At 32.7% G+C, this 26,552-nt stretch overlaps 1 protein-coding gene across 2 annotated transcripts in view; it reads right to left on the bottom strand.

Moving 5' to 3' along the window:
• The window catches only part of LOC125053182 (protein artichoke), a 54,911-nt gene that overhangs the window by 11,839 nt on the left and 16,520 nt on the right, over positions 1 to 26,552 (bottom strand). Inside the window, exon 1 of one of the 2 annotated variants that reach the window (XM_047654418.1) lies at positions 5,843 to 6,031. The exons of the other annotated variant lie outside the window; for it this stretch is intronic. The gene's annotated coding sequence lies outside the window, so the exon portion shown is untranslated. Of the gene's footprint in view, positions 1 to 5,842; positions 6,032 to 26,552 lie in introns of those variants that run through there. 2 annotated transcript variants of the gene reach the window in all.

Genomic DNA, 26,552 nt, shown 5'->3' with positions numbered 1-26,552 from the left:
TTCAATTTGACGGATTTAGTTTTTATGAATAAATCATATCGATAAAACTCATATTTTTTGTTTATTTATACATTTTTGTTGTCTCTTAGCAAACTGTTATACTACTATTGTTAATACAAACATTTTAAAGTTTGTTTTTTTGTTGAATCAATCAGTAACTGCAAAGTCAGTTTGGGTTTGAATTCTATGATCCATGACACTAAGAACGAATCAACTCGTTTTGCATAGCTCAACTAAAAATAAAACAAATCAGTAGCGCTACAACCTTTTTAGGTCTGGGCCTCAGATTTCTATATCTGTTTCATGATCATTTATCAATCTAATAGGTGATCAGCCTCCTGTGCCTGACACAGGCCGTCGACATTTTGGGCCTAACGCAAGCCGGTTTCCTCACGATGTTTTCCTTCACCGTTCGAGCGAATGTTAAATGCGCACATAGAAAGTCCATAGGTGCACAGCCGGGATCGAACCTACGACCTCAGCCACTAGGCCACTGCTCTAACACAGCTCAACTAGTCGTATATAAAAAACATGAGTGTAGTAATAACGAGGATGCAACGTCTGTCCCACGATATCTGTACAGATAGTTTGAAAACTACAGCGGTGCTGTACGTGATTTCGCATTGACTTGATGCAAATAGAAGTATCGGTCAGCGCTTATATGAATTTATATATGAATATAGTCAAGAGGACTTCAGCAAGGCAGCCGTATAATAAACCGATACGGAGATGGGATAACATTCAATAGGTTAAAAGTTACAGATTTAAGGATAGTAAATCGTCTGGGATGTCGATATCTTTTTCCTACAATAAAGTCAACAAAAGAGAGTGCGACTTTACATGGATTATAATCTAGCCTATACAATAATGGCTAATATTATGTTGACTTAATTTTCTATAATACTAGTGATTAGTTTAAACGTAAGGTATTGTTCATTAAAAGTCTTAGTGTTCTTTAATGTTTTGATACTATGTTCGTGTGTCCGAGATACCGCACTTGTACTTATTCACGACACTAGGTTTTTTAACTCAAAATGTTCTCTTGGGTTGTCGATATAAATGTTTTATAGTTGCTTATACATATACAACTTAGGGTTTGTGGGAAATATTATTTTTGTGTTGAATAGTGTATTTATTAAGGTATACTATGTATCTATGATGTCACATTACGCGAATGAAAACGGTTGTAACCGCGCAAAACAAATATAAACTAATCTTATTTTTATTGACCAGACATTAAATGAACATATACTTTAGTAAACACTATACAAATACAAATATTTATGTGTTTTGGCCTCATGTTTTTTCAATTATTTTATTGTATAGCCTGACACATGTTGTCGATTTTTGGATCTATGACAAGCCATCCTCACGATCATATTTTTCATATTGAGCATATTTTAAAATATATCCATAAGTGGAATTGGGATTCTATGTATGTATAATTTGAATAGACTAGTATAGAATGATAGAATAAAGTTTTCTCGTATTCGATATATTATTTTACTTTATTTAATCTACATAGACCTCTACCAGATTTAAATTACGTTATTCTATATATACGAACAAAAATATTAAGAATTGACGACTTTATGACTAACAAAACATACCTAAACAAAAGTTTTATTATATTATATAAATAACTAGCTGACCTGGCAAGTCGTTTTGCCATGTATATCATTTATAGGATTTGAAAATTAGAGGTTGTATGTATTTTTTAATGCTGTATCATAAAAAAAAAATATCTAAAAATAAAAAATATATATATTTAGGGGTGGACTACCCTTAACATTTCGGGGGATGAAAAATAGATGTTGTCCGATTCTCAGACATACTCAATATGCACACAAAATTTCATGAGAATCGGTCAAGCCGTTTCGGAGGAGTTTAACTACAAACACCGCGACACTAGAATTTTATATATTAGATAATCCAACCTTAACAACTTCTAATAGACATTGTTAGGAATGCTAATGATACCAGACGATATTCCCTTTGCTGAGAAGCCTTAATCTAAGCTATATTAATTGATAACACAAGACTGTATAGTTTACAGCTTATAGATGTAAATTGTAGTTTAAGTTTTTTTTTATGGCTCTGGCACGGTTTGTGCATTAGGCAGCGTCAAGTATAAGATTTTTTTTTAATTCGTGCTTGCCTTAGAACTTCGACTGTGTCCTCCATGTACGGTTTAGGCACTCGCCCGGTACCGCACAACCCTCCCAAAGGCCGAGAACAAATTTTAAATTAAATTAAAACTTGCCCTCGAACCGGGAATCAAACCCGGTACCCCTCACCTAGCTGCCACTTATTAAGACCGCTAGGCTATGAGGCCCCTTAAGTTTGTTTTATAAACTTAAAACGTCAAAAGTTAGAAAGGTGATGTGAATATTCTTTATATAAGAAACGTCAAGGCCTTGATAAATATTAATGTGATGTTAAGGGGTAATTTAAAAGCTAACTAATTAACTTAGGAAAGGTAGGGTCATAATTTCATGTATATCGTCATAGGATATAGTGTTGTATATTTTATCTCACTCTCACTTTGAGTTATTCCGTAATTTGTAAACTTGTTATTCATATAAAAATGCATTTTGAGTTTTATAACAAAAGTCGTATTTAAAATGCAGAATTAGATATTTAAATAGTACCTACTATATCACATTGATTCTTTCATATATAACAATTTTACATACATAGTAATCATTAACTACAACCACAATTTAGTACATTATGTATTTGTAACCTATAACAATTTCAGCTTTGATTTCTCGAGTACCTTTATTTTAATTACAACCCAAATGCGACCACAACCGCCAATTTCCACGAGAGGGTTAACTTGTAACGAGAATTTTATCAAAATTATATACTGTTTTGAAGGCAATCTATTTTTATTAGATAATAATTTACTATATACAAGTATTATAAAGTCCTGTAATCTTAGATTGGGAAAATACATTTTTGCGTCTTCTTTGATTGATTTATGACCATAATTATATTTGTTACGCGAGATTTAAACTAAGTTCGAGTTTATAATATATTAATTAATAATTCCACCAGCCGCGATGAACCGTTCACGGCAGTAAAAACTTCGCGGCAGTAGATGGCGTTAATGTAGCAAAAAATGAATAGACTTTAATCAAAATATCAAAGAGTCTGTCAACTGGATGTGACAGCGACCACGATGGCCGAAACAGCCTCAAAATGGCGAGTGATTTAAATATTGTAATAAATTTGCGTTTATATTTCTTGAGGATGTTTAATTTAAATACTATTAAAATTTAAATTGTACTCATAATATGTAATACGGTTGTTAAACAGCATGTTTTAAACTTGCGGTGTCTTCATTACCCTTCTTATTTATCTGTCAAATGATTGTGAAAATCTTAACATTCAACCCTACAGGATAATGATAAATACAGTAAAAATCTAAATAAAATAACAACGATTTTTATTTTCGCAGCAGAGAAACAAAATAAGTATATAACCCAAAATTTTTATCATCAAGTAAACTGCGTAAAATTCAATTAAAACACTGCTACGTGTGTATATTCGAAACTTTTTTATTTATTGTTAAAAAATATACTTTTAAAACTTAAAACAAACAACCAACTAAAACAGCGCTTGTAGTAAATTTATTTTAAGCTGATACCTTACCATGCTTACCTATTTTTATTTTTACAATTAAGCTAAAATAATTATATAATACAAATTTCAGGCAAATTGTATAAGTATGAATACCTACGCTGAACGCTGCCAGTATATTCGGAACATTTCCTAAAAGGACTCCTTTTAATAATATATTATAAGTTATAACTATTATATTTTAAGTTATATTTTTTTGTTATATTAATTTATGTTTTCATTTGTAAGTAAGTAACTTAAAGTCTTAAGTAACTTATTTAACAGAGGGAAATATATTAAAATCTAGTATGAATTTTAATAAAAACTGTCCAACTTGTCACGTGTTATAACGCAAATTTGACTAAAGATAACGGTAAGCTTATAATTTTAGATTCAATATATAAAAATACAACGTGGTAAATTGATCCTATTTAATACTCGCGTAAATAATATCGCGTGCAGTTATGAATTACGTAGATCGTATCTTAATAAGAATGGGACTGATACAGTTATGGCCGCTTAAGACTAAAGTATCATTGCCTTGTTTATTTGTTCTACACAAATATAATTGTATGTATTATCTATGTATAATTACTATTACGTATTTTATTTACTTTGTTAATTAAAACAAATACTTTTAATAGCCTATAATATAGACTTGAGCTAAAAATATAACGTTTCTGCAATTTTTTATTCTTGTTAACAGACTGCTTTTGTCCTTAATAAAAACAATATATTCTGGTAATCAAACCTAAAAATTGGGGTTGCTTTTATACATGTCGATTTAAAAGGTTTTTCAAATTGATAAAGAAACTTGCTACAAACACTATTATTACGATTATGTTATCTAATTGAATTAAAATTGAAACTTTTAATTGAACTATTTGTGTAATCACATTAAAAATTTAATTATTATACAATTCCTTAGTAACAAGTCGGTGAAATTTAGCCCACCCCTAAGTTAATAATACCTGTCTAAAAGTAAACTGTATGTAAGCAGAATTTATTAATACGCAACACAATATTGTTAAAAGAGTTAAATTTTTATTTCAGTAGACAAGAAAGTTCGTTTCCATATAGCAATTATATTAAATGACAAATTTTGCCATATTTATATTCTATTATTACATTCATATCAATATTTAATGTGGCCATACTGTGTAAAGATACAAGAAACATAAAATTATTTAAAACATTCTATTCATAGTTTTAGAAAAGTACACTTTTTATTTTGTGATATTTGCATTAAAATATATTTTTTTCTTAGTAAGACAGCCTATCGCTTGGAAGCCAAGATAATGTGACCAGTCAGCCTACCTATTTTCTTAAATAGCGTCATGTTATATTTTATAGACGTTTATATTATATATTAATTCCGGTCCCATTACCCAGAACCTACTTAACAAATGTTATAACAATCTTAATTGATTACTTTATCTGTGATCGAGAATGATTCTAAAAATAACACCACGTGAAAAGCATGCACTATTAATACTTTCAAAATGGAATAAAACAGGGAATAGTAAGAAAAGTTTCTTCATAATTCCACGCATGGCTAATAATACATTCACTGACTGACTGATAGACTTTAATTTCTTTATTGTTTATGTTTATTGTTTAAAGTAAAGCTTATTCTCCTTTTCGCAACGTGAAGCCAAAGCGAATATACCAAATAAATAATGTATCTTATAACAATAAAAATGTATAAGAATAGAATTAATTTTAATAAAGCATGCCCTCTAACAACATTGCTGCGCCGAACCAAGGTCCTTATTGTAATAAATTATAACATAAGGAGTGCAATAAATATTTGAGTTTAAGTTTGCGTACATTCAAGCCTGCCATTTATCATATTTAGCTACCTAATGACACTTCAAAATAAAAGTATTTTAAAGTTCAAAGTTAAGTCGACAGCGTCAAGTATGAAATCAATTGAAATAAATCAGCGTACTACTATTCCTAACATTTACATTATATAAGGCCATTTTACGCATATTAGACAAAAAATGCTGTCCGATTTATCAAAAGCAGCATTTTTATATGTCACGCATTGAACAAGGCATTTGCATTTTTATGTGAGTATTCATTATGAGCGTTCATTGTGAGAAATTGTTAAAAATATCTGCCAGTTAATTCAGAACTTTGCAATCTAAACAAAAGCATTGTTTGAAAAACGCGAAAATATTAAAAGCAACATTTAAATATAGCCGTGACTTACCGTAATGATTACAACACTTTCAAATAACCACACAACAAATCCAACGATTACTCGCGAACACAAATTTCCGTTCGACTGTCTCGGATATAGTTGGCGAAGTGTGTACCAGCGTTGGGAGCGACCGGCGTCTTTCCACTCCCGAACTTCACTGGAGCAGGGATCTCAGCGGAGTCTGCGTAATAGCACGATCCCTACAGATTGCTTTATGGGAATAAACGATAATAAATTACGAACATACATGTGTAAAGCGGACGAGCCCGCGGTCTTGATTAGTTTGAAGTCTCCGCTAATGTGTTAGGTATGAACGTGACGCGTGTCAATGTATGTACTAACAACTTGGTGTGGTTCAAAGTAAGAGTTCTTTAGAGCTTTGAAACATTTCCCAAATATTAATATGCGAGGAAAGTTTACTACTTAATTTGTCAATATATATTTTAGTTTATTAAAATCAACTTTTGGCAAAATATCTGTATTAAAATGATTAACCTACGCATTACTTTGCCCATGAATTTTGCTGATAATATTAATGATATTATAAACGTTCGGTCTTATACATAAATGTATGCTAATTTATTCTAAGAATTTACGTTTTCGTCAGTTTCCAAAGCGAAAATAGGTCATATTATATATATAATCCACCATAGTTTATCATAATAGCAGATCAAATTATTATTCTGTATTAAAACCTAATATAGTTACTAATATTAAAGCAATTAAAAGTATCTGCTTTTCACGTGGTGTAGGCGCGCGTTCTATAAATAACACAAAAGTTGAGCAACTGTTAAAAAGAAAAGTTTTGTGAGTGGACTAACGTCAATTATAGATTTCTACGAAAATTAATTTGAATATTTAAATGCGTGTTAGTTAAATCCCGGGTTAAATCCCTTCTGAGACGTAATAACCCTCAGACGTCTAACTGTCGAAGCGCCCCATAAATCAACATCCAAGGTCATTGAACAAAATGTCAGAAACAAACGATTTTTGCATGTAGATGTTGTTTGTTTTATTCAAATTGGATATGCGAAGGGATAATTGATTTGCTCCCTTTTCAAAATATTTCATCCGCTTGTTTTTATTTCATCTTTCAAAGCGAGCTATTTGCGGAAAGATTCTTGGAGTCTGTAGTGCATTGTTTACAAGTTTTAAGTTCAACTAAACTTCAGGCATTCATGGCAAGCCATTCAGATATTACAAAAAACTGAAATAGTTACGTATTATGTAAGAGTAAACTTAATAATCAAATGAATGAATAGTAAAGTGACAAAAGAACATCAATCAGTATGCTGGCTGAGTTATATTCATCAGCATTCTCGAGTATTAGTAACAATATATAGACAATATGTATTATTAGTACTGAAATATTAACTAGCTGATGTATGATTTGATTATTAAAACTGAGCTGAAAATGAAATCAAAAGTGCGTGTCTACAAAGTACACAACTACACATGTCAGAAGTGAAACTTCTTTGTAAATGAATTATTACTAAGGTAAAAGCCCCAATAATGATCATGTACCAGAATATGATCACTCCATTAATTTATATATCTATATTCACACTGTATACGTGCTAATGATATTATAAATAAAAAATCTACGTTTACTGCACAAGACGTTATGCGACAGAATTGCCATCTAAAGTTCTAATATGTAACTACTAAACGAATAAATCAACCAATATGTATACTTGTATATTTTCTCGATCTCCCTTACTCTCTCTCTCAATCTTTCTCACTATAGCTCTCTCCCACTTCTCGCTCCATGGCACTATGCGTGATGCGAAGTTCGCTCGATCTCTCGATCTTTCTCACTTGCTTGCTGTGTGCTCCCTACTCTCGCTCTATGGCTATTTGCTTCATGCTACGTTCCCCTTTATCACTTTCTCTCAATCGGTCTCAATCGCTCTCTCCCTTTTCTTCGACAAAAACGCTGCACATCTTTGTGATGCTAGTATTATTATTATTGCGTTTCATCCGTAAAAATTTAACCCTCGCGCCTAAAGAAGTTTCACTTCAAAAATATAAACATAATTGACAGAATAACAACCTGATCCAGGTTGTCTTATAAAAAAAACACTGGCGAACAACTCTCGGTCTTGGTATCAGATTTCGTTATCTGTTTCCTGACTTCTGTGTATGAAATACACAGTCGAATTTTTGTTTAAGTTTTTTTTGGGTTTAAGTCACGAAGGTTTCCTTCACCGTTTCAATGCACATATAACGTAAAGTCTATTGGAGCACAGGCGAGCTTCGAACTTACGAACTGAGGGAAGAGAGAAGACCGCTCTAGCCAATACGCAAACACTGCTCATAAACAACATTGATAAATATTGTAGTACTTTATATTACAAATCTGAATGTTTGCTTTGCTCAACGAGCATATCTCTGGGAATGTGTTGGATAGATTTATCGAAGAAGGCTTTATGACATCACCGGTAGTAAATTTTTTTCGAATCTGAAACACAGCCAGTATTCCATATAACAACTTTGTTCGAAATTTGAATTTGTATAAAATATTTTCTAAATTTATTTAAAATACGAACACCATTATACTTTTAGCATCACAGCATCACACCACATGCCCATGTGAAAATCCACCTTCATTCAAGTTAATTTATTAAGAAAGCCAATTAAGTACAAAAATTGTAAGCCCGTATAGAATTCATATATTCTATTGAAAACGTAACGAGGTGAGGTTTCGTAACTTTTATGTTTTGTATTCGGAAATGTAATGTATTCCTTTAACGACATCGGAGACGTTTTTGCTTTAATATTTAGATTTAGTAATGCTTATGTTTATTAAAACGATATTGAGTAATAAATGAAATATGAATTTGCAAACATACTTATATTGAATTTCTCTTTTTAACAATGGTTTTTATACATCATCATACAATGTAGACACATTATTAAAACATATTAGTGGCTGGATTTTATAAAAAAACGTTGTGTTGAAAAGTTTGGCGTAACAAGATAATAATCTTTTCAAAAATGTTATTCTACGTTTGTAAACGACACCTAGCAATAGAAAAAACTAAAATGTTGACTATAGCTAACTTCTGGGTGTCGGTTTTTTGTGACGGTGTGCGCGCGCATCGAAAAATTTACTTTCATAATTTTTCCCTAACGCGCCAATAGACGTATAATATATCTAAATTAATATATTAAATTTTTGTATGCTTGTAACGAATATTCCAACTACTGGTTCAGACTACTGGTTAGATCTGAATAACATATATTTACATATTTTTGATATATTCTAAAATAGGTACAAGAGTGACTAGCCTGTAAATATCGCTAGAGATATGTTAACAAGAGTTTTTTTCAGTAACCTACTTTAATCTGCTTTTGAATGCCACACATTACGTAAGAAACGTACTTCTTCAACACGAGAATAATTTAAAATCGCTATTGTCGGGTAAGTCAATAAATATAGGGTAATTAGACGAACACGACCCCACGATTCGTGCTGGGAATTTGGCAGTATACATTACATACCGGCTCATTCTTACTTAATTTTACTGGAGGCGGAACGTTTAATCTTATTAGTCTGGCATCACCCCGGATTACAAACTTATGTAGAATATGAATAATACAAGGTTTTTGTGTTGTTTATCTTTCTTTTTTATAATTGAGTTTTGTTTTGCAAAATATTTTTCTACTTCACAACTTATAATATTACCAATTTTATATTTTTATTTTTGGAGATATTTTTTTAAAGGAATTTATTATAATTATCTTTTTTTTATGTAATAGGAGGCAAACGGGCAGGAGGCTCACCTGATTTGATAACAAAACAATGTTTTTACCGAATTGAAGTTATGTATTTACAATTATTATTTTTCATAATTTTAAATTTAACCGACGTTTCAAAAATTGTTTTACTATTAAATGTGTGAAAGTTATGTCAATAAAAGACCATACTATAGGCTCACCTGATGTTAAGTGATACCGCCGCCCATGGACACTCAGACTGCCAGAAGTCTCGCAAGTGCGTTGCCGGCCTTTCAAGAATTGGTACGCTCTTTTCTTGAAGGACCCTAAGTCGAATTGGTATTAAACTTGCATGTGGTAATCTTTGCTTACAGCCATCATCGAATCGTTCTATAAGTCTTGCTTGAACTGGTGTATGGAAGCAGTGAAATATATTATGCTAAGTGAATTAACTAATAAGATCTACCGTGGATTTATTAAAACTGTAGATTCATATTAAACAATGGTGAGTAGTTTAATTTATAGATTTATATATATGGAGTTACCATATTCTAAACTTAATATAAAGAGAGATTAATAAAAAGATGAATTAATAAACTTCCTCGTTCTGCAGATCTATGAATGCAGTTTGTTGCACTTTTGTTGAGGAACTATTGACTTTTTGTATTTTAGCTGAAAATTCACGAAAACAACCTACTTTTAACCATATTATAATATTTACTACAGAGGAGCACATTACAATTGAAAATAAACAATACACAATATTAATTAAAAAAGCGATGTCACGCGCGACATTAGATTGATGAACATATTGGAAAGCTTCGACACATAAAAAATGTTTCATACATTTTATGTTACGAAGTAAAATTTTACTCCGGATCTCGTGCCTCCATTTCAGTTCTATTTTTCCAGTATCGGTACAACTTATGTCCTCTGTAGTTGACTTATCCCTAGGGAAATAAGGAAAAGCTGGAAAGACGCCCGAGACCTCACGCAAAATATGTCTTCAAGTATTATCTTCATAAAGTAGTTGGCTTTAGGAGATATATGAATGTTTTATTTAGCCATTTAGACCGGATTACGATGCAAAGAGGTCTCAACTTATATAAAACAATAAGAAACATAAAAGTTTGTTGTTACTTCATTGTTTATCGATGACTACAGACTGGTCTAAAATATCCAGTGGCGCTACAACCTTTATGGTTTGAGCCTTAGGTTTCTATATCTGTTTCGTGATAATTATTCTTAATAGGCAGGTGCGTGATCAACCTTCTGTGCCTGTTACACGACGTAAATTTTTTGGCTTTTGTCGTAATCTGGTTTACCTCAGCTCAGCTGTGATTCGAACGCACGACCTCGGGGTTGTAAGGCACTGCTTAAACTATTGGGCCAACACTGCTCTAATATCAATGAATTAAAGCTTTTTACCAATTCCTCATAAATTCGACTAGCTACGTAGATATTTCACTCGCGTTAATTTAAGAGTTGTGCAAATAATAAATGCTCTCGTGGTGTTTAATTTTTTTTTTTGCGTTCAACCAAACAAATAAATTATCTTTAGCTCTATAATACTATTATATATATATATATATATCATACGCCGGAGCCTTGCCACCGTCATCGTGCCAAGTCTGCTTGAGCCGACTGGAATGCAAGATACGATGGCAAGAGACCGGACGGTATGAGTTTGATTCCTTGGAAGTGTCGGATACAACCTGTTCAGACACACTGGCCCCTTCCCATCTACATGGAACCAACGACAGAGCTGGTGCGGTGTGATGCGGCCGAAAAAGCTAAAGCCTGCAAATACCCTTGGTCCGTGGGGTCCTAGCGCTATAAGGCTTTTCAAGGAAATATCAAAAAGGTTAGTCTAAATCACAGGAAACCGAAGACAGCTACCTCGGACAAAGAATTAGTCTAGCTATTCAAAGGGGGAACGTTGCCAGAATCTTGGGAACCTTGCCTGAAAGGATTCCTTTAAATAATATATTTTAAGGATAGTTATTGTTTTTATTGTTCTTTTATTAATGATATGTAAATACTATATACAAAATATAATATAAGTATTAAAATGTAGCAGTTGATAAATTTATGTCAATATTAGTTTCCACAATTTGATGTTTACTAAAATCAACTTAATCAAACTAAGGTGTTTGGCCTTAAGTACAATATATATTCGTGTATCCAGTATAAACAAGTAAATTTCCATGAACTAATTAGTATAAAATTGTGAATATCAAATGTAGCCGAACATGCCTAGCGTTGTCCAAATGTACTATGCGGTAACTCGGCCCATAGAAATTCTAGCAATTCCCAGTTGGGGTAATGTCCAACCAGCACGTTCCTCGGTTAGGTGTATGTTATATCGTGATATAGGCACTTTGACAACGCTACCACTTCTACAACTTCCGATACATTTAAAACTAACGAAGTTATGCTCCATAGTTTGAGGTTTTACACTTTTTATCACTGTAATTGTAGAACACGAACCTTTGTTTTTAATCGTTTTAAACTTTGCTCTATGCATTGATTATTTCCGAAGCTGTTTCTATAACATAATGAACCTTATGCATATATTTTTGTTGGACAAATATGGTCATATTATAAGATATAGTTTTAAAAATAACTTCGCAATAAAATATAGTCATGTACCACGCGCGCATTTAAAATATGCACGTGTCTTAATTTAACGCTGTTGAAACCACTGGCATCAGCTATGCATACCTTTGGGGTTATCTTACGTGTAGCTTATATAGGTATATAGGTGTTTTAGTTGCCCAAATATTTTCTAACACAGTTACTATGTATACTCGTAATACGATGTAAGCAAAATTAAATGTCATTAATATTACAAAATAAGTATTTAAAGCTTTTATTTTTCATAAACGAAATATTTAAAATGTCTTGTGAAAAAATCGGGAATGTTTACAGACCTCGGCCATTTTACTTGCGGATTTATTAATATTTACTGTTTTAAAAGTAAATATAACCAACCGTCCCAATGCTCAGTTATAACGAACGTTTGTATTCAATAATTATAGCTGCGGGTAGGTACAAAAAACTGGAAATGCTGAAGAAAAATGAACTCAAACTGCATCCTCCTTTTTTCGGGTTACACCATTCCAAAATAAATCATTTCCCGTGAATTCACACACACATTATGTATACACATTAAGTAAGAAAAAAATCACCTTTATATCAAGAATCCTTTACAGTCTTACAAAACCCTCTGTAAATAGCGAAGATTGGATTAATAAAAAATCCAAGTGCAACAAACTCTAGTAATTGAGTGTGCCAGTGCCCGGATGTTTGTAGAACGAGAAGTTTTTATCAGCAACGATTGGCGCTCCTGTCGCAGTAAGTACGCTGAGTTATATAAGTGTAAGATAAATTTTACACGGGCGAACTTAATTCGTCTTTGAAGTATGCGTTTTGAGATTAAGCAATACATTTATTCGTTATATATATATGTTTCATTGCTTGTGAAATCAAAGACACTAGTCTGAAGTGTGAGAATGTAAATTTATAAGCGATTGAGTGTTTCATTTGATTGTAATTGTTTCTCTAATCCAAATATAGCGTGCCATAATCCGTCAATCGTTTTACATTTCTACTTTTTTGAACCTTTGAAACGTTATGGTGTTTTAAATCTTTTACAATGAAAAATACATGACATATCGACAGTTGTGCGTTGCGCGGTGGTAAAGCGGATCAAATTCCGAGAAATCGGAACACAACGTTATATGAAAATGCACGACTGATATCCTGACAACAAAATTAATATCTGCCGGGAAACTGACAACTATTTTCCTTTATTCTCCGAATCGAGAAACGTGTAGTAAAAAGTTGATTTCCGTGAGTTACATACATCGCATTCAGTTTGCATGAAGTACTTAGAATTGCAAGAACAAATGAATATAAAGAGTAAAGAGCATAGAGATTCAAAGGTCGTAGAGTAAAATTCCACCAGTTAAGTAGGAATGTTTTGTTTCTTTTCGTATGCAATCTGGGATCTATTTATATTTCAAATACAATGTAAATGGATTCCCTTTTTCCGGAATAATTTGATTAATTATTACTGAAATACATTCAGGAATAGGAATTTAAGGTCCACCACATGAATCAGACCACAGCCAATAATGTTATAAATGTTTATTGTAAATTTATTATGAGCTTACAATTATTGTCATAATATAGCCGAATCTCGAATACCGTTGAAAATTAGACAGAATTCAGAAAACTAAACTAATAATTCTGAAATAACGTTTTGTTGCAGTTGGCATTAATTGGTTTCTGCTTTGCATTGTTTAATCAATTTTCAAGCGAACATTCCAACACGTCTGTATTTATTTTCTAGTAAATATTTGGTCATTTTCTATAGCGTAATTTTAATTACGATACAATCAATTATATTTGCTTTATTTTCTACTGAAGTTGATTTAACAATAATGGCATACAGCGTCATCCGAAACAAATTCATAAACGATTAAAATAAACCTTTAATTTAATTGAGGACTCATTGGTCTAGTGGTTAGTACCCCTGACTGCGAATCCATGGGTCCCGGGTTCGATCCCCGGCTGAGACGAACATCGATGTGATGAGCATTTGGTGTTGTGCTTAGGTCTTGGGTGTTTAAATATGTATTTATATGTATATCTATCTATAATATGTATGTATATCCGTTGCCTAGTACCCATAACACAAGCTTCACCATCTTAGCATGGGACTAGGTCAATTGGTGTGAATTGTCTTTAAAAAAAAAAATATTATAGTATAATAGTTTTAGGTTTATTAGATTAACAATTAAGTAATCATACATAAACAGACACACACACACACACACTTACGCACACACACATACCCCATGTGGTTTCCTTATATGTGTATTCTTATATTTTTTTGTTAACGTTGCAGCCTATGTAATGATGATTGTTTATTCTCACTAAGTTCTTCTCTACTTTTTAAGACCTGTCGATCCGAAGTGGTGGAGGCCTGATGACCTCAAGTACAGACACAGGTACTCTTACCTTTAGCAGGCATCAGTCGCACACAAACTAGCATTTTCCCTTAATAGAAGATAGACAATTATTTATCTATAATAGTATATAACTGTCACTTGTTTATGTACTAAGTTTTTGTGAGAAAAATGAATAAAGATTATTATTATTATTACCTTATGTCTTGTGATCAAATAACATAATTCTAAGAATTCAAAAAGTATTCCATAGTGTCTGATAATACTATGCCTCTGTCGATGAAACATAGTATTTCGTTAATACCGTAAATTATGCAGTGCACGCAACAACGACATATTTTGATAGACACTTAATTAACTGTGCAAGTTGCGACTGATGTTTACTTGGTAAATGTTTATTTTATCTATGGCGCTCGGTGAAGGAAAATATCGTAGGGAATCTTGAAATGTAAACGTAAGGTAAAAAAAAGCAAGTTATATATGGCGCTCGATGAAGGAAAATATCTTAAAATGTAAACGTAAGGTAAAAAAGCAAGTTATATATGGCGCTCGGTGAAGGAAAATATCTTAAAATGTAAACGTAAGGTAAAAAAAGCAAGTTATATATGGCGCTCGGTAAAGGAAAATATCTTAAAATGTAAACGTAAGGTAAAAAAAGCAAGTTATATATGGCGCTCGGTGAAGGAAAATATCTTAAAATGTAAACGTAAGGTAAAAAAAGCAAGTTATATATGGCGCTCGGTGAAGGAAAATATCTTAAAATGTATACGTAAGGTAAAAAAAGCAAGTTATATATGGCGCTCGGTGAAGGAAAATATCTTAAAATGTATACGTAAGGTAAAAAAAGCAAGTTATATATGGCGCTCGGTGAAGGAAAATATCTTAAAATGTAAACGTGTCAAGTAAAAAAAGGATTAATAATACAGCGCCAGAAATGCACGTGGTAAATGCATTTTTCTCAGGGAATTAGAATTACTTAAAACTATTTCACTTATTGTGTATCGTCCAAATCATTTCTTTGTTAAAAATTAAAGGTCTTTCTTTTACATCCCGTTAATAGATAACGTTAGATATTCTTATAGTAGTTGCCTACTATATATACGTAGTACCACTACTTAACACATTATGACTGAAATTCTAAAGTAATAAAAAACAATGGCTCCTAACAGACAGAAAATATTTTCAAATTTCGAAATTAAATATTTAATGCTTGTCTGGCAATAAAGTAAATATAATAAAAAATATTATTATCTATTGCAAATACTATATAATACTAGTCAGTTCTCAAATCAAGGGCGAACGGAAGAGCAGAACTGGCAATAAACTCTCCGCCACTCTTTTTAATCGCCTAATTTTTTGTTTTACACAACGTTTGTAAGGAGCTGCAACCATTACACCATGTTCCACATGACATCTTAAGTAATTAAGTTACGTTAAACGTAACAAATTAGTATAGTAATTTTAGTAATGTTATAGTAATTACAAGACATATATATTTGTTTTATACGAAATATGAAGTGTAATGGTAATGTAATAGTAATGGTAAACCTTATAATTTAGCTACAGTGCCTTTTCGGTTTATACCCTCCAAAGAAAAAAAGGTTCTATTATGGTGAATTTGTCCGCACGTAACTTAATTAAAGAAGAATGTAATTACACAGCTTAACGTACTGACACCATATTAAAAATCTCCTAGCACAAAGCTGCTTATAGCTAAATACCCAATCCCACACAAGTCTAGTTCGTCTACCAGAAAGGTAAGCTTACAAAATCCTATCACGTACTAATGAAAACGTAGGACAGAAAAACTGAATTACCGAAATGTAGTTAATTTTGTGTACAAATTTAATTAAGAGAATTATTTAAGAGCTGTCCGAGTTTGAGAAAACAGTAAAGTTATTTGTTGGAAAGCCCAAATTAAGGGCAAAGCTTTCTGGACTTAATCCAATAAACCTACTCATTTAGTGAACGGAATGAAAGGTAAATAATTTTAGGGCATCCACGGGTTGCGTATTGTGACAAGGCGATTCACTCGAGGTTTAGGTATGTTCCAATATTGGGCAAACATAAGTTTTCGTTTAAAAATATTTGTAATATAATTGAGCCAAAACAGACTTAGTTGGTAAGGCGAACAAATAGGGAATTTATTTGACTACATTTGTGTATTTTGGTTTAAGTAAATAACCTGTAATTTATTTACCTAAATTTTGCTTATTGTTCTTAAATATTATTTCAGATACTGTGAAACGCGTAATACATCCAAACATAACACAATAAATTATAAACATATCATGTCATGTTTATAATTAATTGTAGAGTTCTAAGATAATTAATTGTTAGTGCTTAAATTAATAACGTATTATTACGTACTTTTTGTCTGAATTTAATTAAAACAACGTAGTTGGGTCACGTAACTAAAGTCGTGTAACTTTGAAACGCACTTTCGGTAAGTTGAACTACATGTCAGTAACATTATTGTACTCTTTTTTATCTTTATCAGATCTTTATTGAGATATTGTGTATTTAAAAAAATAAATTTGTGTGGTTAAGTTTCGTAATTCTGATTTCAATTTAAACAATTATTAGATGGTAAAGTGTATTTTGATTTATATGTAACATAATCGCGTAGCAGTGTTGGCTTAGTAGCTTAATAGTACGACCCTCAACCCGGCGGTTATACGTTTCAATCACCTGGCTATGCACCAATGGAATTTGGTTTCTATGTGCGCTATTAACACTTTCTCCTACGGCATTACTCAACGACATGCGTCAGACACTAAAGGCTGGTACTTGTCTATAATAAATAAAAGTAACGGATGTCTAACCCATTTAGGGTCACTGGATTATTATTGTCACGTCGCGTTGACAAACAAAAGTTGAAATAATTAATATTACGAATGTACATTAATTTTTAGTGACGTAATAACTTCTAGTAACCAAGTTTAACGAATGTAATAAATATAAAAACAATTAATTACGTTTTCCCTTTAATTACTGTAATAATGCTCCACGTTTTTTCGTAACAAAACCCCAACATTTTTATAAGAAAAACTAAGTTTGCAACGCAATTAACCGTTTCCTCACGAATTTATCCAGGTGTAAACAACCATTTCCAGTTTAAACTGCAAAGGGCACGTTTTATAAAGCAAAACATTAAAAGAAATGGACTGTTAGCTATCTTCCATTCCATTATCTGAATAATTCATGTACACAATCTATAAACCAGACAGCGGAGAGCATTTTACAAAACAAACAAATTTTATTGATCTCTCGGGTGTTGTTCACTAAACAATAAAATATTGATATTTACTTCGCAACACCTGGATAGGCTTGGAGATTATAATATTGAAATTCTGTCTACATAATTATACCTATAGATAATATATTACCAAAACAGTTTTAACATTTAACTCATCCAAGTTTTATCCATTCTTTCAAAGCTATAGTTCAGTACGTAAGATAAAGCTTTTGATGTACATATTATATTATAGAAACGTATACAGCTCCCCGATCTCAGGTAAAATAATAAAGTACTTCAATTAAGATTTACCGTAAAATTTTGACTACCCACGTCACTTGAACTGGCTTACTTGACTCAAAGCGTAAATGTATTGAGAAACTGGTTCGTTCGTGATTTGAGGGTATTTTAGATGATAACAATATAATACGGTATTTTGTATTCAGAGATTTAATATTGAATCAAAAGAATAAAATATACATTGATACTTGTGTCTTATTCGTCGTTTTAGTACAGTGACAGATAGTCACGAAGTGCAAATGTGTCGGAAAAATAATAAACCGTTCATGTCGCGAATTTTTTCATTCCCATAACGTGCAACTTTTAACAGCATTGTAACTTTTTGGTTTTTTAAAGTTGCGTCGCGTTGAAAACCCTTGTTCGCTTATTTTTTACGATTGTTTGCCGTACACTGACTGCAGGGCGTGCACGTAAATATTTCGGTAACTGTTAGCGGTGTATTGGAAAATAATGTGAAAAACTGCTATTGGCGAACGTCTGCCGGCAGCTGCGAGTATTAAGGTGTCAATAAAATGGGTCGCTATGAGTATCGAGAAGCAATAAATTCGTTTTCAGCTACGTAGAACTAAGAGCTCAGATTATTTCACACCATTTACTCCTTTCATCCACAGCCTTCATAATACCGCTTCTATAAAGGGACTTTTCCCAAGATTGAAGTTTTGACTATATTCACAGCTTAATCGAATTCCGAAAAATTTTTAGAAGATATTATGAATAACGAAAAATTCTTTCGACGCTTTAATATCTAAAGTTTCGAAGGGCTTTGGATGTTCCAAAAGTCTTTTTTAATTATAACTCGGTAGACGGGAACTAATTAAATTAACATTACGGTAACGGTGTAATAGAGATTAGCTGTGCTTATACTTTACAAAAAGGACGTTATAAAAGGGTCGCGTTGACGAAATCTGAAATTCAAAAATTCAGCCGCCGACGTAAAAACAGCGGAGTAAAAGGTAAAAACCATACAAGATACGGCATATTTTATTAAAGGCCCATTGTAAAATGACCTCCACGCGCCAACTTTTCATCAACTTTTTGAGCGGCGTTCGATATCGTATGTTATTGTAATCGAACGGGGTATGGGATTCATAAATTACTCGTTCGTCCCATGTTAGCTTTCACGCTTCAATCAAACCGTCTGATATGAAACCGACAGTAAATTGAACTACGTTGTGTCTGTTGTTATTTTTAAAACAGCCGCACTCTGTAAAAATAAACTGTGTGGCTTAATTTATATCCGTAATTAAAGACGGTGAAGACTTGCAGTCGTATTTAAAATGAGGACACGTCTTCAAAATCGCAGTATTATCAAAGACTTCAATTTAAATTAAGCAAACCGCAATAGATTGCTTTTAACGAAATTTCAATAAAGCATCATAAAATTCGTTTTCAAATTCCTGAAGCAAGAATGGGGAGCGTAAAATGGCTCTTCTGAGAATATCTTGGTAGGGCAATTTAGTTTGTTTATACACCTTAAAGCCTGTAAGTTTAAACGAAAACTGGATGCAAACGAGTGACACCCGTAAGGCTGTGGCAGGCTCTTGACCCCAAATCAGAGCTGAAATTCCATATTTCTCGTGAAATATTGGGTCAAAATGTGTGACGTACTGATTGTTAAATTAAAAGTATTGAAGTTTAAAAGTCAAAAGTCAAAAATCGTCTATTGTAGGTAACACAATGTACACTTATGAACGTCATAAAAATAAATATACAATAAATACTTCTAATTTTACATTTACTGCCAGTTCTCAAATCAAGGGCGTAGAACGGAAGAGAAGAACTGGCCATAAACTCTCCGCCACTCTTTTTAATCGCCAAGTTTTTTGTTTTACACAACGAGACGTTTGTAAGGCGCCGCAACCAATACATTGTGTATGTTCCACATGACATCTTAAGTAATAAATAATAATAAAATAAATTCAAAACAAAGATTTGTCCTCTATCAGCAGGGGGCATGGTGTAATAGGAATAGCGCGTTATTTTTTTTTGTCTAGAGTAGTTTATCTTATTAAACTCTTGTTAAGACAGTTCGAATACATGAGCCTTATCTATATTCATAAGCATAGATTAAGTAGAAGTACATAATAATAACATAGTTTAATAAAGCCTGCAACGCTAACCATATTGTAATTGGCAAGTAGTTATAAGCTTTCTGTGCTCGCTAGCCGAGAACATATATCATATCGAGCGTACACAAAACGGACATAATAATAATATATATGAGTGTCTATATGAAAAGAAAAGAAATATATTACACATAAAAAAGGATAGTATAGATAGAGAGAAGTGCATTAGCCCCCTAGGATTCTCTGTTGTGGGAAGCTGGACTCTTCCATTTGACATATTAGAGATTCTAGGTACTTGACGTATTAAATTCTACATAGCTCTTAAAATTTTATAATTAAACTACTGTTCCCAAGAAGAATTCTTTTGGTTTCAGCATAGGTAGCATACATGTTAAGAAGATGTTGCTGAAGATTGTTCGTAAAGAAAGTGGTTAAAGATGAAAGGGTCTCTGAAAGAGAAAAAGCCTTGGGCGAAGAAAGGGGTTTTTTTGGTAGCTCATATGTAGGTTTGCGTGATGGTGTGGGATAAAAAATAACAACGTTAAAATATACATCAGTTTGAACTTTAATGTCAAATATGTAAAATAAATATTAAGAAATATTCGATACCAACTCCGAGGAAATAAATACAGATAATGCAACTTTTTTCTACAGCTGTGACACTTTTTGATATCCAACACCTTTTGTCTTCAGTCACCGTGACCACGCACACTCTAAAGCATGCGAAATTTCGATTAATTTTAAAATTATGTTAAATAATTGTACATTTATAATAATACATAACTTTAATCCGGTTAAAAAGTTTTTTCTTTAAATGTGTAAAGGTTATGTCAATAAAAGACTAAATATTCGATAATAATGATTTAAAACAATTATAATTAATAAATTGAAAACAGCTAAAATGGTTCTATTTATCTGATATTCATGAGTAAACATTAAATAAAACATTGTATAGCAAACAAGGTCGAAATATAAGGCATCGTCTGAGACCGTTAAAGCTCACAAAAGGCTTATTACTATGCAACAAGAAAGCACTTAAGGAAAATTTAAGGTGTACTGCAAACAAATTACAATTCTCAAGTTATAAACGCGTAAAAAATTACGATTATACGTTTCCTGGAACAAAAACGTAGGATATTTTTACATATCATGTTGAGTAGGTCTGTGTTGAAATTGAAATGAGGCTCTTTGTTGTAATTGTGGTCTTAAAAATAAAAAAGTACAAATACTTACACTTATCTATAGGTATTAAACTGTAACTAAAATAATAATAAATATCTGTTTTTTGTTATTTACTAAATAGACAAAATAGTCACCATAGCAATAGTTGTGTGCAAGTTTATTACTAAATAACTTTTATTAAGAATGTATATCCCATATTGATATATAATAAGGAATAATAATAGGAAGGTGATAAATAACTAAGGAACTTAACGTATATGTCGCAGATTCTACTGACAAATTGACTTTGACACAGTGACAGTTTACAACCTGTCATATGTCAGTGATATTGCGTGGTGTTGCAATTCTACTAAAACAATTGACATCATATTCTTCTATTTCATTATGTCTGACATACTCGTATACTTAGAACTCGCGATCTTTTTTAAATGTACTCTAAGATAGGATCTTAAAATATAGATAATATACTAGTACTACTTAATATACAGTACTAGTAGTACTTTTCAGTTCTGGGCCTAAGATTTCTGTTTCGTGACCACTCTGTCTAGTTGGCAAGTAGGTGATCAGCCTTTGTCTGTCACACGCCATCGGCTTTTTGGATCAAAGGCATGCTGGTTTCTGTTACCTTCTCCGTACGAGCGAGTGTTAAAGGCGGACATAGAAACTCCATTAGTGCACAGCCGGGGATCGAACTTACTCAATGAGACTCGTGCTATGAATCCACTAGACCAACACTGCTCTAATATACAAAACAAATAATACACAATTGTAGTTTAACAGTTATGCGTATGGATTGTTTTCATTAGATGATATAATGTCGCACATTCATCACATCAGTTTCTTAAGTTCAAGAACGAACTCAGCCTTGCGATTCCGTAGCCTTCGAACTCACACAGCGGTTTTCACAGCGGCGGTCGCGCTCAAATCAGTCGTGAAGCAGTCATTTTATGATTTGGCATTCTGATAAGGTGGAAGCTTGTAATAAACTACAAGCTCCCAGTTATCAAGCCTACAAGCTACAAGTTTATCAGAATGCCAAATCGTAAAATGACTGCTCACGACTGATTTGAGCGCGCTGTGAAAACCGCGGTGTGAGTTTAGCACCGCAGAATTGGAAGGCTGAAGTATAGATAAATTTACCTACTATAGCTAATTGCTTTTGTACATAGAAGTTAAACAATTGGTTTAAATTTTAAAAAATATTGTGAGTCATAATCGTTCAACATTGCTGTCGTTGTAAGTTTTCTGACCCCCGTGGCTTAGGCGATGACTAATCTTTCAGGACTGATTTATATATTTCTATATTCAGTAAATAAAAAGCGAATGGTGAGATTTAGACATAATATAGGTAAACGCCTACCTTTATTACCAGTAGGTACTACCGTTGATACACAATACAACAATCTAAGTGATTGTATTAATAAAGAGTTTAACACCATCTTTACCCCAAAGAAAGTCTCTCATTCGCAGTGTAAATCGTTTAGTGATTGGGCGACAGCGGGAATTTATAAAAGTAGACGACGGTTGTATGACCTTTACGCTGAAAAGTCATACAATCATAATGAAGAATTTATTCTTTATGTTCGAAATTATTCGAAATTATTTAAGAAAGTTTGTTACGCGGCCAAGTCCTTAAATATCAAAAACAAGATTAACAATAGTACCAATAAAACTAAAATGACTTGGAAGATAATTGATAGTGAAACTGGAAGAGTCAGGGATCGCAATCAAGACATCGAACTATGTGTCGATAACACTAAAATCAAATCTAATGAAGAGATAGCGATTGTTTTTGATAAGTACTTTTCTGACATTCCAATTTCGACTACTAAGTCTCTTCAATCATCTCCCGCCCTCGCTGAATCGCTGCTCAAAGATAATGTAAACGAGTGCAAGGTCAGTTTTACATTCCGACCCATTGGTGCCGACGATATAGTTAGGATATTTAGAACAATAGACATTAAGAACACTACCGATCTTTGGGGTATTTCTGTAAAAATAATTAGTAGCATTATTGATGTAATTGCTCCCCATCTAGCTATAATTTTCAACAATTGTATTAAAAGTGGCGAGTTTCCCGATCTAATGAAACATAGTAAAGTTATTCCTTTATTTAAAGCAGGTAGTATGTACGACCCCAGTAACTTTAGACCAATTTCCGTACTACCTACTTGTAGTAAAATATTTGAAAAAATTATATTACATCGACTGGTAAGTCATTTTAACGTAAACAAATTATTACATAATAATCAGTTCGGTTTTACCAAGGGTCGCTCGACAGCCGATGCCGGTGTTGAGTTATATAGATATATAGTTAAGGCTTGGGAGGAGTCGCATGACGCTTTAAGTGTTTTCTGCGACCTATCTAAAGCATTTGATTGTGTCCAACACGAGACCTTAATCGGGAAACTCCGTCACTATGGCATCAAGAATACCGCACTGAATCTTCTGACTTCCTATTTACACGGAAGAACTCAGAAGGTTGAAGTGAATGGTAAGAGGTCCTCTGGGTCGAAAGTAGATATGGGGGTACCACAGGGCTCAATTCTTGGCCCTTTCCTCTTTCTTGTTTATATAAATGATCTACCTTTTATGGTAGAAAGAAAACATCAGATAGTTTTGTTTGCTGATGACACGTCCTTGATTTTTAAAATCAAACGACAAATAACAAATTTTGACGATGTAAACAATGCTCTATCTTCGATTGTCCATTGGTTTAGTATGAATAACCTTCTACTTAATGCAAAAAAGACAAAATGCCTTAAATTTTCTGCAAAAAATGCAAGGGTTATGGATACTAGACCAATTATAAACGATGAGGAATTGAATCTGGATGATACAACTGTATTTCTCGGAATCACCATGGATTCAAAACTTCAGTGGTCCCCTCATATTAACGGATTGGCGAAGAGACTTAGTTCTGCAGCCTACGCGGTTAAAAAAATTCGCTCACTAACTGATGTCGATACAGCTAGACTTGTTTATTTTAGTTACTTTCATAGCTTAATGACTTATGGCTTATTATTATGGGGTCATGCTGCTGATGTCGAAACTATTTTCATCCTGCAGAAGAGGGCTATTCGTGCAATCTATAATTTAAAACGTAGGGAATCTCTTAGACATAAATTCAAGGAAATTAATATATAATATATTTATAATATTATTATTTATATATATAATTATTTATAATATAATTATACCTTTCCCTCGCAATATATTTATGAAAATATTATGTATGTATACAAAAATAGTGATAAGTTGACTAGAATAGAACATACGCACAATGTTAATACACGGAACAAACGCAGGCTGCAATTTCCCCGTACTAGACTATCCAAAGTTAGTAATTCTTTTTTGGGGAAAGGGATACTCTTCTTTAATAAAATCCCAGAGGCTCTTTTATCTCTGCCTTTCAATAAATTTAAGAAATGTATTAAAGAAAAGCTGTGTAAAAAGGCTTACTATAAAGTCAACGATTATCTAGTTGATAAAAGGGCCTGGGACTAGTGCTAGACAGGCTACCTCTAATTAATTTGCGATATTTGTTTTAAAATAAGTGTTATTTGATGATTTGATATTTTAAAAGAGTACCGAGAGTTTTTTACGCCGGCTTTTTCTCTCGGCCTATACCCTCTGTCTTCTTTGCCGATGAGTAGGGATTCCTACAAATTGAAATTTAATGACGTGGAATAAGTGATACATGTATCTTATGTTCCATAATAAACATATTTTATTTTATTTTATTTTATTGCTTATATGTGAAATATGTCAAATTAGGCAACCGGTAACAAAGCCACAATTCTCCTTTGTAACAAGCGAGGCGTGCCGAATTTGAGATTTTAATTAGCGAATTTGTATGCGTAAATGTGAAGTGGGGATAAATACGTAGTTTCGATTTGGTTTAGGAACACAGATGTAATAAACCAGATTCAAAATACTAGAAAAGGTTTGCAATGTTTGCTAGTATTAAATCTTGTCTAGAACGATTTTAGGGAAAACGTAATATTTCATATGAAGTCTTACTGAAGTGAGTACGTATTTTCTAATCTTTAAATATCTATTAGTTGAATATCAATAATATAAATTTAGTAATTGCGAGAAAAGTCGACCAAGTGGCGTCAGCGTGCGACCCTCATCCCTGAATTTGTATGTTCATCACTCGTACGGTGATGAAAACATCGTGAGCATCGGGCATGCCTTAGACCCAAAAAGTCAACGGCGTGTGTCAGGCAAATAAGGCTGATCACCTATTTGTCTATTAGAAAAAAACAAATGATAATGAAACAGTTAATAACTCAACAGTTGTTTTACTATGGGCTATGACAAGTTATACATACTCAATCTTAAAGATATAATATTGTTTTCCCATGCATACAACATGTAGGTACTGCATCTTGAAATCTCTATACAATACAACATACATTTTACTAACCACTTTAACGATACGTAACAATATTATTTTAGCCCATTTAACTCATCGTTTGAACTCGTAAACTGTTTCCTGCTGTACTCACAGTATATTTGGAGCACTTAACTTCCCTACTTAGCAATTGGCACCTAGATACACATAATTTGTATGTTTATATCTTTGTTCCAAAAGTATAACGGACAGTTTTATTTTAATCGCTTTTTAGTGGCATTATTGGAACTTTTAAACTATGAGTCTTGAAATAAAAAGCTTGAGGTCCTTGCTGTTATAGGTTTTATATTGTTTTTTTTTTAATATAATAGGGGGGCAAACGAGCTTGCGGGACGACCAAAAAGGTCAGTCTTCGCAGCCCATAGACACCCATTTTTAGTGGGTGCGTTGCCGGCCTTTGAGGGAGGAGTACACTTGATTTTTAAACATTTGGAGGTCGTATCTCTGGGGAAGACCCCCACCGGGAGTCGATTCCACAGTTCGCTAGTTCGCAAAAGAAAATGCCTGTGGAAACGGACTGTGGAAGACCTCTAACCATCAAGATGATGTTGGTGAAATTTAGAGTTATCTGGAAGAAACTGCTCTTAACAGCATGACCGTCTATAACTATTAATTATGTTATTAATATTTGTATTGTTTATGATATAAATAAAGTGATTGTTATAATTGAATCTCGCTTGCATTTCACGGGATCACGGTCAAGTATTGTAATTAATCGATAAAACGGCAATACAATGTAGCAATCTTATACTACTTTATTTTGAACTCTGCGCGAGTCTCAACTCTGAAAGCACGAACTCAGGGTTGAAAGTCATTT

Source organism: Pieris napi, chromosome 10 (assembly GCF_905475465.1).
Source record: "Pieris napi chromosome 10, ilPieNapi1.2, whole genome shotgun sequence".
Lineage (NCBI taxonomy): Eukaryota > Metazoa > Arthropoda > Insecta > Lepidoptera > Pieridae > Pieris > Pieris napi.
Note: the sequence above shows the minus strand (reverse complement) of the source record. Positions and strands in the feature narration are given on the sequence as shown.